The sequence below is a fragment of the Triticum dicoccoides genome, chromosome 7B, assembly GCF_002162155.2.
Source record: "Triticum dicoccoides isolate Atlit2015 ecotype Zavitan chromosome 7B, WEW_v2.0, whole genome shotgun sequence".
In the NCBI taxonomy this organism is placed as follows: Eukaryota; Viridiplantae; Streptophyta; class Magnoliopsida; order Poales; family Poaceae; genus Triticum; species Triticum dicoccoides.
The window spans coordinates 409,683,038-409,695,043 of record NC_041393.1 but is presented as its reverse complement, the minus strand read 5'-3'; positions in this window follow the sequence as shown (position 1 = coordinate 409,695,043).

Below are 12,006 nucleotides of genomic sequence, written 5' to 3'. Positions count from 1 at the left end.
GATCTTGAACATGAATATGGTTTGTGAGTAGTTACTTTTGTTCTTTAGGACATGTGAGAAGTCTTGTTATAAGTAATCATGTGAAGTTGGTCTTCGTTCGATATTTTGATGATATGTATATTGTTCTTCCTTTAGTGATGCCATGTGAACGTAGACTACATGACACTTCACCACACTTGGGCCTAAGGGAAGGCATTGGAGAGTAATAAGTAGATGATGGGTTGCAAGAGTGATAGAAGCTTAAATCATAATTTATGCGTTATTCCGTAAGGGGCTGATTTGGATCCATATGTTTCATGTTACGGTTAGATTTATCTTAATTCTTCTTTCGTAGTTGTGGATGCTTGCGAGAGGGGGTAATCATAAGAGTGTTGCTTGTTCAAGTAAGAACAACACTAGCACCAGTCCACCAACATATCAAATTATCAAAGTAACAAACGCAAATCAACTAAACATGATGAACATGACTAGACGACAATTCCCATGTGTCCTCGAGAATGCTTTCCTTACTATAAGAGAACTTTTTGGCTTTTCCTTTGCTATAAAAAGGATTGGGCCACCTTGCTGCCCCTTGGTTACTATTATTACTTCTTACAAATTACCTTGCTACTAAACTATTTGTTACCGCTACTTTCAGTACTTGCAGAGATTAGCTTGCTGAAAACCATTTGTGTCACAGCCCTAGCTTAGACCTTATCTGTCTTTGCATAAGCATCCATGCATCATGTTTAAATTTTATGAAACTTTAAATGGGGATTGCCTAAACCCTAGCGTCAAAGGAATTCACTAGGTTCAACTAAAATATTTTTAGTGAATCCAAATGGCTTTCAAAAATGTTCATCATTTCTGGAAATGCTAGAACCATAACCAGAGGTGTTGCACATTTTTCCATGACATATTTGGTCACTGAATTAAATCATATAGTATTTGCAATTGGGCATTTAAATGCTATATATTATCTTAAGTGCTCAATTAATTCTGAACTTAAGTGTGGGCTGCTAGGAATAATCCTAACAGAGCCCACAACTATTTTCAGGATTTTTGGAAACGTTTTTGTATTTTTAATAAAGCCACAAAGATTACAGAAAATAGAAAACAGAAAATAAAAGAGAGAGAGAGTTAGTACCTGGCCTCACTGTGCAGGCCACCTAGTCGGCCCAGCTGTGGCCCAGCACTGCAACTGGCCAAGCCCACCACCGCCTCCTTCCCTGTCGTCTTCCTCCTCTGCCAGGAGGACGCGCGTGTGGCCAACGCGCACGCCCACACGCTCCGGTGCTTCCCCGAGCACGCTGAGGCCACCTCTGCACTCGCCGTGAGCTCCTCTACCGACCCCCCTTCTCCCATGTCCATTAGCTCGTCGTAGCCTTCATTTTCGTCGAGACCGAGACCTCATCGGCGCCGGACTTGTCGCCGTCATCGTTTTGGTTTGCTTCCGTCCAAACCGAGCACGCAGACATGCTCAGTGCACCCCCAGGAGGCCATAGCACCCCTCCGCACCCCCTTTCGTGCTCCCTAACGCCGCCCCCGTGCTAACCCGAACTCCGGCCGCCGCCTTGGAGCTCGCCGTCGTCGGCTCCGACCACCATAGTCCCGGCCGCCACCACCACTCGACGCGCGCCTGCAAGAGCTCTCCAACAAGCCCAATAACGGCCTCCACCGTGCCCTGTGGGTGTTTTTCGAGCCGCGCCACCGTATCGGGCCTCGCCAGCATCGAGTCACCGGTGAGTTTGACCCCGCTGACCGAGTTGACCCCGGGTGGACCCAGTTTAACCCCCTGGGTCTATGACAAGTGGGACCCGCCTGCTAATTAAGTTAGGATTAGGACTAACTAAAAATTATTTAGACTAATGACACTGACACGCGGGACCCACTGGTCAGGTTTGACCTAGACCGTCCCCATTGTTGGCTGACGTCACCCTGATGCATTGCTGACGCAATAAAACATTTATTGGATTTATTCTTATATAGGAAATTCCAGAAAATGTAGCAAACTTCAAAAATTCATAGAAAATAATCTATAACTCAGATTGGAATAAGTTATATATGAAAAATGATCAGAAAAATCCAACCTTTGCATCTGTACTGGTTTCATGCATGTTAGAGCAACCTAACCTTTCTGTTTAGATGAAACATGATAATGCACTTATATGAGTTCATAGCTTAGGCTTGTATTTGAATCTTTGATTCAAATAAGATCAAACCACTCTGGTTTTAGTTGCATTAGCCCAACACACAGCATATTGACATGTCATGAGCATGCATCATATTGTGCATTGCATTGATTGTGTTTCCTTCTGTGTTGCCAGTATTTGTCCCCTCTCGTTAGACGTGATACCGACGACGAGATCGATGACACCGATGAAGAGCTATACTATCTTCAGAAGTGCCAGGCAAGCAAAACCCCCTTGTTCATTCCGATACAATCCCACTCTCTCGCTGCTGCTCTCTTTTACTGCATTAGGACAACAACGATTCATTTGTTACTTGTTGCGGTAGCTGAACCCCTTTATCCTCTGCATGACCTGTCATTGCCACAGTAAATAGATGAAACCCACTAGCATGAGTAGGAGTTGTTTGAGCCCTGTTGTGCCTACTCATTCATGCTTGTTTGTCATGCCTGCTACTGCTTAGAGTTGAGTCAGGTCTGATTCATCGGGGATGAATCAGAGGTGTGTGAACATGTCCTACTGTGTGTGAGCTAAGTGTGTGAACACAATTTGGTAAAGGTAGCGGTGAGAGGCCATGTAGGAGTACATGGTGGGTTGTCTCATTGAAGCCGTCCTCAGGAACTGAGTTCTGTGTTTGTGATCCATGAAACAGTTACTACCACGCATTGGGCCCGAAACCAATGGACCCTCTCGGCTTCTTAATCACCCTTGTCCTCTCTCCAGGAGTTGCAAGTAGTTTCTGGTGTTTGTAGTATGCTGGAGGCCGTGGGCAGCGCTGACCGGAGGGGTGGGCTGTGATGCGGTAGGCATGTGGCCGGGTATACCTGGCGCCCGTTTGGTGTCACGGAACCCTGTACACATCGTTCGGGGCCGTATGTGGAAACCTCGGCCGGACTCCCTGCGGATGGAACCTGAATAGGTGATAAACCTGGACTAGAGACTTGAGTGTTTAGGTAGGCCGTGGCCGACACCCTCGCTGGGCTTCCGCTTGAAGGTTGCCGAGTACATGTCGTGTAAACGGCGGTAAGTGGTGAGAGCGTGTGTGAAGAAGTACACCCCTGCAGGGTTAACATCATCTATTCGAATACCTGTGTCCGTGGAAAAGGACTTCTGGGTTGCCTGTACAGTTCATAGACAAGTGAAAGTGGATACTCTAAAATATGCAAGATAAGTGTGAGTGCTATGGATGGCATTCTCGTAGGGAGACGGGAGCGGATCCATAGTGGTGTATTGATATGGTGAATATGTGGACTCGTGTGCGCCACCTCAAAAGAGTTACTTGCAGTCGTAGTTTAGGATAGCCACCGAGTCGAAGCTGGCTTGCTGCAGTTAAACCCCGCCATCCTCTTTGTTGATAATGATGCATATGTAGTTAGTTCTGATGTAAGTCTTGCTAGGTACATTTGTACTCAGGTTTGCCTATTTTACGTTTTTGCAGAGACTTCCGTCTCACTAGTAGTTCCGCGTGGACTTTAGCTTGTTACCTCAGCTATGACTTTGTGCCCTCAGCAGGATCTAGTAGATAGTCAGGCTTCTCAGCCTTTTTCATTTGTAGATGTCTGTACTTAGACATGTTAAGCTTCCGCTTGTGCTTTGACTTGTATGCTCTGAATGTTGGGTCATGAGACCCATGTTTGTAATATCTCACTCCTTGGAGCCTATTGAATAAAATACTTGAGTTGTAGAGTCATGTTGTGATGCCATGTTGTATTTGCACATATCGAGCATATTGTGTGTATGTTATTGAAATGCTTGGTATGTGTGGGATCTGACTATCTAGTTGTTTATCCTTAGTAGCCTCTCTTACCGGGAAATGTCTCCTAGTGTTTCCACTGAGCCATGGTAGCTTGCTACTGCTCCGGAACACTTAGGCTGGCCGGCATGTGTCCTTCTTCGTTCCTGTGTCTGTCCCCTCGGGGAAATGTCACGCGATGAATTCCGGAGTCCTGTTAGCCCGCTACAGCCGGGTTCACCAGAGTCCTGCTAGCCCAGTGCTACAGCCTGGATTCACTCGCTGATGACCGACACGTTCGATGCTGGGTCATGGATGCCTGTCCCTGTAAGTTTGAGCCACTTTGGGTTTACGACTAGCCATGTCAGCCCGGGCTCCTTATCATATGGATGCTAGCGACACTATCATATACGTGTGCCAAAAGACGCAAACGGTCCCGGACAAAGGTAAGGCGACACCCGTGGGAATACCGTGCGTTAGGCCGCAAAGTGATATGAGGTGTTACATGTTAGATCGATGTGGCATTGAGTCGGGGTCCTGACAATTTTTCATTTCCTTCTGCTCCTTGTTGGTTTCGACATTCTTACTTATGAAAGGACTATGATTGATCCCCTATACTTGTGGGTCATCAGATGGCGAGATGCTTGAGTATGTTGCGATGGATGCCATGGAGCCCCTTCCCCAGGAGATCGTCGAGAACAAGCTAGAAATGGAGGAGGCGACGGTGATCGATGAGCGCCAGGCGGAGTAGTAGTCTTTGTTTAGAGCGTCGATATTTTGTTAGAGTAATGTTTAGGTCAGCTAGCTCTGTTTAATTGCTGAACTTCCTCGATTAAGAAGTGTGGGTGTGTTGTAGGCTCTTTTGTGTACCCAAACTATGCAATGACATGGATGCCCACTGTAACAAGGGAAATTCAAACAAAACTTTGCACGTTCAAACTCATCATACACGGGGTAAGCCATATTAATCGTTTGTAATGTTCAGATATTGTACACAGTGCTGAATAAGGGGTTGTGTCTGATGACACTTTGCGCGCCAGTTTTTTGCTACACCAAATGAAAAATTTCAGCATTCACAGAAATATCTACTCCCCCTCCTCCTCACCAAAAGCCACATTTCCCTTGTTTCCGCCTTCATTGCTTGCTTGCAGCGCCACCTCCTCACCGGTGACGCTCCTTCCTGCCGCTCGGCCTCGTCGATCTAGTCAGGTAATCCACACTCAATCCCCATCCTCCTCCTCCTTCTCCATCCCACATGCCCCGACCGTCAGCACGACACCTTCCGCCCAAATCATCGACCCATCCTCGAAATAATCACCGTCCTAGGCCATGGTGCACGAAGTAAAGCCAGGAGCTCAAGGAGCATTTGGTAGTGGAGAAGTGATATGTCTCAAACATATCTATAATTTTGTATTGTTCCATGCTATTATATTATCTGTTTTGGATGTTTTATATGCATTAATATGCTATTTCATATTATTTTTGGGACTAACTTATTAACCTAGAGCCCAGTGCCAATTTCTGTTTTTCCTTGTTTTTGAGTTTTACAAAAAAGAAATATCAAACGGAGTGCAAATGGAATAAACTTTCGCGATGATTTTTCTTGGACCAGAAGACACCCAACAAACTTGGAAAGGGGCCAGAAGAGTCCCGAGGGCTCCACAAGCCCTCAGGGCGCGCCCGGGGGGGGGGGGGCTGGCTTGTGGGCCCACAGGACTCCTCCAACCCTAATTTTTGCTCTATAAATTCCCAAATATTCCAAACGACCAGAGGCGTCCACCAAAATACTTTTCCACCGCCGTAACCTTCTGTACCCGTGAGATCCCATCTTGGGGCCTTTTTCGGCACCCTGTTGGAGGGGGATTCGATCATGGAGGGCTTCTACATCAACTCTATTGCTGATGAAGCATGAGTAGTTTACCATAGACCTATGGGTCCATAGCTAGTAGCTAGATGACTTCTTCTCTCTCTTTGATCCTCAATACAATGTTCTCCTCGATGTTCTTGGAGATCTATCTGATGTAATATTCTTTTGCGGTGTGTTTTTCGAGATTCGACGGATTGTGGATTTATGATCATTTTATCTATGCATATTATTTGAATCTTCTCTGAATTCTTATATGCATGGTTTGGTATCTTTGTATTTCTCTTCAAATTATCGGATTGGTTTGGCTAACTAGATTGGTTCTTCTTGCAATGGGAGAGGTTCTCAGTTTTGGGTTCAATCTTGCGGTGTCCTCACCTAGTGACAAAGTAGGGGTAGCGAGGCACGTATTTGTATTGTTGCCATCAAGGGTAAAAAGATGGGAGTTTCATCATATTCCTTGAGTTTATCCCTCTAGATTATGTCATCTTACTTAAGGCGTTACTCCGCTCTTATGAACTTAATACTCTAGATCCATGATGGATAGCGGTCGATGTGTGGAGTAATAGTAGTAGATGCATAATCATTTCGGTCTACTCGACACGGATGTGATGCCTGTATTCATAATCATTTCCTTGGATATCATCATAACTTTGCACTTTTCTATCAATTGCTCGATAGTAATTTGTTCACCCATCGTATTATTTTCTTTCAAGAGAGAAGCCTCTAGTGAAACCTATGGCCACCGGTCTATTTTTCATCATATATTTTCAGATCTATAAACCAAAAAAGCCAAAAATACCTTCCTGCAATTTATTTACTTTTATTTTGTTCTATGTTTTAGTAATCTTTTATATATATATCTATCAGATCTCACCTTTGCAAGTGACTGTGAAGGGATTGACAACCCCTTTATCGCGTTGGGTGCAAGTGTTTGATTGTTTGTGCAGGTGCATAGATTGGAGACTTGCGTGTACCTCCTACTGGATTGATACCTCGGTTCTCAAACACTGGGAAATACTTATCTCTACTTTGCTGCATCACCCTTTCCTCTTCAAGGGAAAAACCAACGCAAGCTCAAGAAGTAACAGGAAGAATTTCTGGCACCGTTGCCAGGGAGGTTCTACATCAAGCCTACCAAGTACCCACCATAAACTCTCATCTCTTGCATTGCATTATTTGCCATTTGCCTCTCATTTTCCTCTTCCCCACTTCTAAAACATTTTCGGAAAAATACAAAAATATTTGCCTTTTTATTCTCCCTTCTTTCATTCGTCTTTTCGTTTGCCCTTATGTCTTACTTGGTTTGTTTGCTTGTTTGCTTGGCATAATTGTGTATTTATTCAAAATCAGTAAGCAAAGAGTTTATGGATCCTCATCCACTTGCTAATCTTTTTAAAAGATCCAACTATGATGAACCAATTGCCAGTGAGTTGAGTGCACTAGATTATCTTTATGGAGTTTTGCTTGAAATTCGTGAATCTGAAAATTGTGATGAAGTGCTAAAAGAAGAAATTTATGAAGTGATTCATGATAGCTCCTTGAATGAAAAGCATGATTGCAATGGTGTTATTATAAATTCTATTCATGCCAATTGTGCTAATAATATGCAAAACCCCAAGCTTGGGGATGCTAATTTTGCCATGTCCACTACTTGTTGTAATGATCATGATTGGGGTGATAATGCTTCTTATGATCTTGAAAATTTATTTAAGTCTCATGACGAATATGTTTGCGATAATATTGGAAGTGGGTTTGGAAGAGTGTCAACTCTAGGTAATAATGATCCCACTACTTTTGAGAATGATCAATCTCATGAAAATTTTGATAAAAGTGGGCTTGGAGAGGTCATGACTGTATTTGATGATAATCCCACTATATTGGAAGAGTGTCAACTTTGCATGCATGTGGACCATGTAGAAAATATGTTATGTGATAGCCATATTGTTGAATTTGAATATGATCCCACATGTAATTATTATGAGAGAGGGAAATATGGTTGTAGAAATTTTCATGTTACTAAATTACCTCTCATTATGTTGAGATTAGTATTGTTTCTTTCTTCTTCCTTGCATATGCTAGTTTTTGCTTGTCTTGATAAATATTTTCCCTATAAAATGCCTATGCATAGGAAATATGTTAGACTCAAACTTGTTTTTCACATGCTACATGATGCTCTCTTCGTGTTTCTATTGTTATCTTTCATGTGAGCATCATTAAAATTATCAACACCTAGCTAAAAGGTTTTAAAGAAGAGCGCTTGTTGGGAGACAACCCAATATTTTTCTTTTCTGTTTTTATGTGAATACACATTATTACCTCTGTATTAATTGTTTTTTGGTGTTTTTAATTAGTGTGTGAGCCAAGTAAAGCCTTTGGGAAACTTTGGTATATCGTTGATTTGATCTTGCTGAAAAACAGAAACTTTTGCGCTCATTGCCAGAATTGTTAAAAATCACATAAGCATAATAAAATCCTAAATTTTTTAAACAAGATTTATATATTAATTCCTCTGTTGTCCTAATTTTTCAGATTTTTTGGAGTTAAATAAGTATACAAAGTTTACAGATTGCTATAGACTGTTCTGTTTTTGACAGATTCTGTTTTCTATGTGTTGTTTGCTTATTTTAATGAATCTATGGGTAGTATCGGGGGCTATGAACCATGTAAGAGTTGGAATACAGTAGATATTAGACCAATACAAATAAATAATGAGTTCAAAACAGTACCAAAAAGTGGTGATTTATTTTTTATACTAACGGATCTCATGAGTTTTCTGTTGAGTTTTGTGTTGTGAAGTTTTCAAGTTTTGGGTAAAGATTTGATGGACTATGGAATAAGGAGTGGCAAGAGCCTAAGCTTGGTGATTCCCAAGGAACCCCAAGGTAATATTCAAGGACAACCAAGCATCTAAGCTTGGGGATGCCCCGGATGACATCCCCTCTTTCGTCTTCAATCCATCGGTAGATTTACTCGAGGCTATATTTTTATTCACCACATGATATGTGTTTTGCTTGGAGCGTCTTGTATGATATGAGTCTTTGATTTTTAGTTTGCCACAATCATCCTTTCTGTACACACCTTTTGAGAGGGACACACATTAATCGTGAATTTTATTAGAATATTCTATGTGCTTCACTTATATCTTTTGAGCTAGGCAATTTGCTCTAGTACTTCACTTATATCTTTTTAGAGCACATCGATGGCTGTATTTTATAGAAATTGTTGAACTCTCATGCTTCACTTATATTATTTTGAGAGTCTCCGAACAACATGGTAATTTGTTTAGGTTATGAATTTAGTCCTAATATGATGAGCATCCAAGAGGGATATAATAAAAACTTTCATATAAAGAGCATTGAATACTATGAGAAGTTTGATTCCTTGCATTTGTTTTGAGATATAAATATGGTGATATCAAAGTCATGCTAGTGAGTAATTATGGATTGGTAAAAATACTTGTGTTAAAGTTTGTGATTCCTGTAGCATGCACGTATGGTGAACCGTTATGTGATGAAGTTGTTGCATGATTTGTTGATTGATTGTCTTCCTTATGAGTGGCGGTCGGGGACGAGTGATGGTCTTTTCTTACCAATCTATCCCCCTAGGAGCATGCGTGTAGTACTTTGTTTTGATAACTAATATTTTTTTGCAATTAGTATGTGAGTTCTTTATGACTAATGTTGAGTCCATGGATTATACGCACTCTCACCCTTCCACCTTTGCTAGCCTCTCTAGCACCGCGCAATTCTCACCGGTGCATTAAACCCACCATATTATGGCATTTCCATAGACATTCCGAGATATATTGCCATGCAACTTCCACCGTTTCGTTTATTATGACACGCATCATCATTTTGATATTGCTTTGCATGATTATGTACTTGGCATAGTATTTGTGGCAAGGCCACCATTCATATTTTTCATACATGTCACTCTTAATCATTGCACATCCCGGTACACCGCCGGAGGCATTCATAAAGAGTCATATTTTGTTCTAGTATCGAGTTGTAATTCTTGAGTTGTAAGTAAATAAAAGTGTGATGATCATCATTATTAAAGCATTATCACATGTGAGGAAAGGATGATGGAAGCTATGATTCCCTCACAAGTTGGGATGAGTCCCCGAACTTTACAAAAAATAAAAGAGGCCAAAGAAGCCCAAACAAAAAACAAAAAAAAGAGAGAAAAGAGAGAAGGGGCAATGCTACTATCCTTTTACCACACTTGTGCTTCAAAGTAGCACCATGATCTTCATGATAGAGAGTCACCTATGTTGGCACTTTCATATACTAGTGGGAATTTTCCATTATATAACTTGGCTTGTATATTCCAGTGATGGGCTTCCTCAAACTACCCTAGGTCTTCGTGAGCAAGCGAATTGGATGCACACCCACTTAGTTTCTTTTTGAGCTTTCATACACTTATAGCTCTAGTGCATCCGTTGCATGGCAATCCCTACTCACTCACATTGATATCTATTGATGGACATCTCCATAGCCCGTTAATACGCCTAGTTGATGTGAGACTATCTCCTCCTTTTTGTCTTCTCCACAACCACCATGTTCTATTCCACCTATAGTGGTATATCCTTTGATCACTCTCATGTATTGCATGAAAGTTGAAAAAGTTTGAGAACATCAAAAGTATGAAACAATTTCTTGGCTTGTCATCGGGGTTGTGCATGTTTTAATATTTTGTATGATGAAGATGGAGCATAGCAAGACTATATGATTTTGTAGGGATAACTTTCTTTGGCCATGGTATTTTGAGAAGACATGATTGCTTTATTGGTATGCTTGAAGTATTATTGTTTTTATGTCAATATTAAACTTTCGTTTTGAATCTTATGGATCTGAATATTCATGCCACAATAAAGAAAATTATATGGATAAATATGTTAGGTAGCATTATAACATATAAGGTTGCTAGCCAACTTGGCTCTAGGAGGTTCCCCCGTTTTTCTTTGATTTCAGACGTCGGATGGTGGTCAAACCAGTCTCCAAACTCTTTTGGGATGTTGGATCTGCGTCGTCTGTTTTTACCTCGCTGTAGTTTCAAAATCCAATGACTGGTGGGCTCGCGCTTGTTGCCGATTGGCTGGCTGAGCCGTTTTGAGGTGCGCACATGCCCTCTCCTGATGCGCCGCGTGTGCGGCACGCGATTCTCGCTAGGAGACGTGGCTGCTCCTGTTGTTATTCCCTCGTCTGGTCCTTGTGTGATCTCGCTGCAAGTGGCCCTGTTTTCATTCTGGCCCCACCTGTCCGTGGCCTGCTGTGGCTTGGTTCGTGTGGAGGGAAGAGACACGGACTGGCATGGGAGTCTGCCTCGCATGAACGCTTTGCCCAGGTCAACCAACAACTCCCTCCAATTCTGGGATTGGATATTGGAAAGAGAGAGATGGATTGACACATATATACCCGCATACACACCCGTCCCGCGTGTTGTGACAGGTGAGCCATGTTGGCTTTTGGTCCCACACGTCAGTGTCTTGGGTTGTTCATTCTGCCTTCAGCATCAGATATAGGAGAGAGAAAAGGAGACGGCATGGGCGGCTTGTCCCTTCCATTCCGCGCCTTGTACGCTGCAGAGAACGTGCGCGCAAAAAGGATGAACCGGTCCCGAGCCGTCCGCTCCTTCCCGCAAGAACTCCTTTCTCCCGCACCTGCCGCACCTTTCTTCCCGTCCTCCTCAACCCCGCCTGGGCACCGCCTCCTCTGCCCGCCTCCTCCTCTCTCTCTCTCTCTCTCTCTCTCTCTTCTGCGCTGCCAGATAAAGTAGACAGGAGCGGCGGCTCGCTCGGCCACCATTCTACCCTAGTGCTTGTCCGAGCCGAGCGGTCAACCCGCTAGCTCTCCCACCCCCGTTGCTTCGGCATCTGCCCCGCCATTGACGGCAGCTGGGTAAGACAAATATGAGTGTCCGATCTATGCCCTCCCCAGGTTGCATCCATCGGCGAGGAACTTTTGATCCACATGTATGTCGTCCCTGTAGGGAAATGTCAGCGAGAAAGGCCGTCGTCGGAGCACACGACCGTCTCCCTCTTGTTGACACCAGATTTTGGCACGGTCAAGAACTTAATTAATATGGCCTCAAATGGAGAAGTGATATACATAAAAAAGTTTCGTATTGTCAATATGAACATCTTTGAAGTTTGGGCCATCGCCGTCCGACTTCATCTCGAAGGCGGAAACTATGCTCAAAGTACTAAGATCTTATATTCAGAGTACAGTTTTGCCGAT